The sequence below is a fragment of the Crinia signifera genome, chromosome 3, assembly GCF_055691185.1.
Source record: "Crinia signifera chromosome 3, ASM5569118v1, whole genome shotgun sequence".
Classification (NCBI taxonomy): domain Eukaryota; kingdom Metazoa; phylum Chordata; class Amphibia; order Anura; family Myobatrachidae; genus Crinia; species Crinia signifera.
Window position 1 is genome coordinate 209,230,911 of NC_139219.1, and position 6,000 is coordinate 209,236,910.

Genomic DNA, 6,000 nt, shown 5'->3' on the forward strand with positions numbered 1-6,000 from the left:
TATATAATTCCAGTCTATTTTGTTTCCTATAGGAACAGGAGAATGCGCTTATAATCTAGGATTCCCTTTGTCTATGGATGAGTTCAGATGATCAAGAACAATGGAGACTGTTTGCAATATAAAAGCAATAATTTGCATTTTATTTTTAAATAAACATTAATATTAAAAAGACATAGGCGGCCACCTAAAACATTTCATGTACATGTACAATATAAATATAAAAAGAAAAGAAAAAATGGAATGAAAAAGTGTAGACACAATGGTCAACACAAAAAAATGTATACACTGATGGTTTGGTATAATATACTTTGTGAGATGGGGAAAGCCACGGGACTTTCAGATAAATGTTCCACACTCAATGTAGTTGGAAGTGCCGACTTTGGCCCGTTAGTGGTGAATAAGTCAGGTTAGCCACATGCAGAGATTTTAAAGGAAAATAATTTTTCTCACCAGAGGACACTTTGTTTGCTGGGTTTTTAGCTGTAATTGCGTGCGTTTAGCATGTGAATCTCACCCTTGGTCCGGTGGTTGTGGTTGATGGAGTGTCCCGCTGGGAGGGGGGTCAGCGTACCGGTCCGAGCGTTGGAGGCAGCTCGTGGGTCTCTCACTCCCGCTGCTGCTGGTATGTGGACGGGCGCTGGCGGCAGGTACCTCTCACGTTTGCCGCACCTCCTCCTCCTGGCGTTCTCCTAGTTTGTGCTGCGGCTGGATGAACACAAATGCTGCAGTCTGTGGGTAAGGTGAAATGTCGTCCACAGGCTGTCAGGAATGATACGGGCTGTGTTGGCACTTGAAAGAAGCAGGCTGGGTCCACCTTTCTAACGCGTTTCGCCCGACTAGGGGGCTTTTTCTTTAAAAAAGCGCATTCTCCTGTTCCTATAGGAAACAAAATATATTTGTCTGTGTATTTCCACGGTAACACGTGGACATACACAGCTTTTTGTACTCACACTAGTACAATATTTGAGAATTGCAGCTAAATAAACAAAAATTACCAGTATTATATGAAATACTAATATACATATATATTATTTATCTATATATTTTTCCTGTGTATGGTCTATTAGCGCCTAATCTCCCCCTGTTTCCCAGGGGTATTCCATATAATTCCAGTCTGCTGTTGCCACTGGCTAGGCTACCAATATTTATCACAGTATATAATTCCAGACTGCTGTTGCCACTGGCTAGGCTACCAGTATTTATTGCAGTATATAATTCCAGTGTGCTGTTGCCCCTGGCGACCAGTATTATTTATCACAGTGTATAATTCCACTTTGCTATTGCCACTGCCTGCCAGTATTTATCTCAGTATATAATTCCACTTTGCTGTTGCAGCTGGCTACCAGTATTATATATTGCAGTATATAATTCCAGTGTGCTGTTGCCCCTGGTGACCAGTACCTATCACAGTGTATAATTCCACTTTGCTATTGCCACTGCCTGCCAGTATTTATCTCAGTATATAATTCCACTTTGCTGTTGCAGCTGGCTACAAGTATTATATATCGCAGTATATAATTCCAGTCTACTGTTGCCACTGGCTAGGCTACCTGTATTTATCACAGTATATAATTCGTTTGATGTTGCCACTGGCTAGGCTACCAGTATTTATCGCAGTATATAATTCCAGTCTACTGTTGCTACTGGCTACCAGTATTTATCGCAGTATATAATTCCACTTTGCTGTTGCCGCTGGCTATCTGTATTATTTATCGCAGTATATAATTCCAGTCTGCTGTTGACACTGGCTAGGCTACCAATATTTATCGCAGTATATAATTCCAGTGTGTTGTTGCCCCTGGCGACCAGTACCTATCACAGTGTATAATTCCACTTTGCTATTGCCACTGCCTGCCAGTATTTATCGCAGTATATAATTCCACTTTGCTATTGCCACAGCCTGCCAGTATTTATCGAAGTATATAATTCCACTTTGCTGTTGCAGCTGGCTACCAGTATTATATATTGCAGTATATAATTCCAGCCTTCTATTGCCACTGGCTAGGCTACCAGTATTTATCGCAGTATATAATTCCAGTCTGCTGTTGCCACTGGCTACCAGTATTTATCGCAGTATATAATTCCAGTCTGCTGTTGCCACTGCCTAGAGTGGAGATAAATGCTATTGAGGTTAATAATAGTGTAGGCGAAAAAAAAAACACATAAATTCTGTGATTTTAGTGTTTTTTTATGCTTTTAAAAAAAAAAATCAGAACCCAAAACCCAAAACATTGAGGGGGTGTTTTGGCAAAAACCAGTAGAACCCAAAACCCAAAACGCGAAAAGTGGCCGGTGCACATCCCTATGAGCCACTGCTGGTATGACTGTACTTTTTGGGGGGCTGTCCCACGGAGGGGGGCAACGGGTAATAGATGCTGTGCACATGCGCACAGCGTCTATTCAGTGAGACAGAGGAGCTGGGAGCATGGCCAGCAGTTTATACAGTGCTGGTCATATCCCTATAGTGACAGAAAATTTTGTATGGGACACACACCCTTCCGTGCCCATGAGCAGCTCTGCTGCGCAAGGGTCCCGATTCACAAAGTGCCAATGTTGGGAGGTATGGGTTATGGTTAGACTAAGGGGGGCATGGGGAGGATTAGGGTTAAGCTGTGGGGATGAGAGAAGATTAGGGTTAGGCATCAGATAGGGAGGGTTAGGGAAGTAGGGGAAGAGGTACAGTATATTTACCCAGCCCCTGTTTGATTCTGATCATCGAGATGCTGCTGTTGGCCTTCTGACTGCATGTGAGCATGTGACCAGAGGGCCTGTTGATGTCAACAGCTCTATATCTGGGCAGTTGCTATGGCAACACTAAGAGACTCCCCCAGACTCCAGCTGCTATAAAGACATAGGCCCTTATTCAAATCAGATCGCAGTACAAATTTGTTCTCAAAATGGGCAAAACCATGCAGGGGCGGATTGGTCTGCCGGGAAACCGGGCATTTTCCCGGTGGGCCGGCTTATTTGAGGTAAATTGCGGCCGCTCACCCTCCCTGCTGGGCCGCGGCCTGCCATCTACGTGCTTAGCAGCCGCGGCCGCAGCACTATGCCCTTATTAAACATGGTCGCGGCCAGCCCCATGTCACCCAAACTTAAAATGGCTGCGGGAGGGCTGGTGCGCATGCGCGGCTGCACACAGCCTCTACCGCGGTACTTGCAGGTTTAAAGGCAGAGCTGGGGATGGCGCCACATGCCTCTTCCACTGAACGACACATCGGCCCACCGGGGAGACACATTTTGTTGAGGCAGCAGCACCTCAGATGCCAGCAGCTGAAGCTAACAGGTGTTGCAGCGTGACATGCGTGTGGCTGCAGAGACTGTTCGGGGACCAGTCCAGGCAGGAATTAGCAGGTTAGTGCTCCCATCTTGGTGCCGGTTCCTTCTCCAATCCAGCGTCCTCTCTCTTTACTGCCACCCCCTCCCCCAATCCAGTGTCTCCCACCTTCTCTCCCCACCGTGCCCATTTCACTACCCACCTACTATAAAGCACGAGCCAGTCCAGTCCTCCCCCCTCATTCAGCCCAGTGTCCCCACTACTCCAGCCTTCTGTATCTCCTCTCACAATCACATTGCAGTTTCTTCTCCCACCCTGCCCATCCAGTGACTCCCCCCTTCCCTCTCAAACCTGCCCACTACCCATTTAACTGCCCCCAGCAAGAAATTCCAGCCAATGTAGTCAAAATCTGCCTCCCTCATAAAGTCCAATGTCCCCCTTTTTTGTCTATTGTCCCTCACATCCCCTATTATCTACCCACTTTTTCATCTAGCCCCCCCCCCCCCCCCCATTTGCAAAGCCACTCCATCCAGCCCAGTGTCACCTACTGTCTCACTGACCCCCCAAATGCAGTGTCTTCCACCCTGTCGGCCCATTTTCTCCCCCTTCCCTCCCCATCCAACTCAGTGCCCCTCTTCGCAATATCTAACCCATCTACTCCAGTGTCCCCCCACATACCACTGTTCTCATTACCCTGTATGTCAATGTATGTATTGGAGTTTCATAATGTCTATGGATAGCTTTCAATTGTTTTTTTTTATGCGGCCCTTGTGACTGGGTGCCCAATGGAGCATTTCAGTATTTCAGTTGTTTATGGGGGACTATTAATTATCATGCTTGTTACCATTTTGTTATGGGTACTGTGTAGCGGTGGCTGTGCCAGTCTGTCTGTAATTGATTTAAGAATGGGTGGTTTCTTATGGGCCAGTGCTCTTGGACACTCCCCCCAGTCTAAAGTACCAGCCAGCCCCTGATGGCAATGGTTTTCACTTTGCATACAGGACGCTGACAGCCTATCGCTGGTCAGCGTGTGATGTCATTGAGATGCTTGAGGGTGCGTGGTCACGTCGGGCCAGGCGTGCAGCACTTAAATTGGTGTTATAACGTAAGAGACATTTATTGTATTTCATGCCTGATTAAAATACCTAATTGGAATTGAAACGTTGCTTTATTAAAACCTGCTTATCGATTTTCTAAGAAAAATGTTTTGAGTGCTGCGATTCTGGGACTGTGTATGTATATATGTATGTATGTATGTATATATATATATATATATATATATATATATAATAAGAGGTGGGTAGGTGCGCGGCACTCAGCTTTCTCGTACAAGAAAATAGGACGACAGGACCATGTCGACGTGTCGTGTCAACGTTTCAGTGCTTTTATTTGTGCACTATCATCCTGGTGATAGTGCACAAATAAAAGCACTGAAAAGTTGACACAACACGTCGACATGTTCCTGTCATCCTTTTTTCTTGTACGAGAAAGCTGAGTGCCGCACCTACCCACCTCGTGAAAATGCTTACCTGAAGCTGTGGGGCACCGGTGAAAGCTATCCATTGCAACAGGAGTGCCGGTCCACCTGGATCTCTCTCTCTCTCTCTCTCTATCTATCTATCTATCTATCTATCTATCTATCTATCTATCTATCTATCTATCTATCTATCTATATATATATATATCTCATAATGTACATATGGGCTCATACTGTGTGGCATAAGGTGTACAGGTTTTTTTATAGAAAAAGGGGACCTCTAGTTATGGTGCATAATGTGTTTAAGGGAGGTGGCCCATACTCAGTGTCCCATTGAGGTGGCGGGGGGGGGGGGGGGGGGGGGCGTTTGGAGACTCCCTGTCACCCCCCTGTCTCTATCTCCCCAGCCACACAGGCTGCAGAATAGATGCTGTGTGCATGAGCCTATTCTGCAGCCTGAGGGGGTGGGGACATAGCCAGCAGCTCAGAGAGACACCAGCCATGCCTCCACAGCTGCAAAAATGGGACATGGCCTAGTTGAAACAGGCCACGCCCACATATCACTACGCCACGCCCCCTAAAAATCGGGCGCGCGTGCGGCGCGCAACAGGTCCCCGCACCCCCCCCCCTAACCATTAGGGCTGGTTTTGATTCCCAATCCGCCCCTGAAACCATGTGCAGTGCAGGTGGGGCAGATGTAACATGTAGAGAAAGAGTTTGATTTGTGTGAGTTATTTTGTTTCTGTGCCGGTTAAATACTGGCTGCATGATTTTTACAATTCAATTTAGTTTTCAGTTTCAGCACACCCCACCCAACTTTAACTCTCTCTGCACATGTTACATCTGCCCCACCTGCGGTGCACATGGTTTTGCCCATTTTGAGAACAAATTTGTACTGCGATCAGATCTGAATAAGGGCCATAATTAAGAACAAAGAGGATAGACATGGGTGTGGATCGTATTGTTGACCTGACTTAGGTCGAGAGTCATTAGGTCGACACAGTTGGGTCGACAGGCAACTAGGTCGGCAGGGTTCTAGGTCGACATGGGACAAGGTCGACATGGTTTTAGGTCAGCAAATGTGTTAGATCGACATGGGTTAGGTCAAAAGGTCGCAAGGTCGACATGGGTTTTTTCATTGTTTTTTGTCCCGAATGTCGACACAGTAGACATGGACACAGTTGGAAGTCAACTGCAGCCCCTCGCATCGCTCGCCGTATATAATTCCAGTCTGCTGTTGGCGCTG

General features: G+C 46.4%; 1 long non-coding RNA gene across 2 annotated transcripts in view; it reads right to left on the reverse strand.

Moving 5' to 3' along the window:
• The window catches only part of LOC146064160 (uncharacterized), a 103,349-nt gene extending 100,525 nt beyond the window's left edge, over positions 1 to 2,824 (reverse strand). The window contains exons 1-2 of one of the 2 annotated variants that reach the window (XR_014471758.1): positions 2,692 to 2,824; positions 515 to 876 (exon numbers count right to left, since the gene is read on the reverse strand). This is a non-coding gene — a long non-coding RNA (uncharacterized LOC146064160). The remainder of the gene's footprint in view (positions 1 to 514; positions 877 to 2,691) is intronic. The other variant, XR_014471759.1, reaches the window with a different exon arrangement.
• Between the last annotated feature and the right edge of the window lie 3,176 nt (positions 2,825 to 6,000).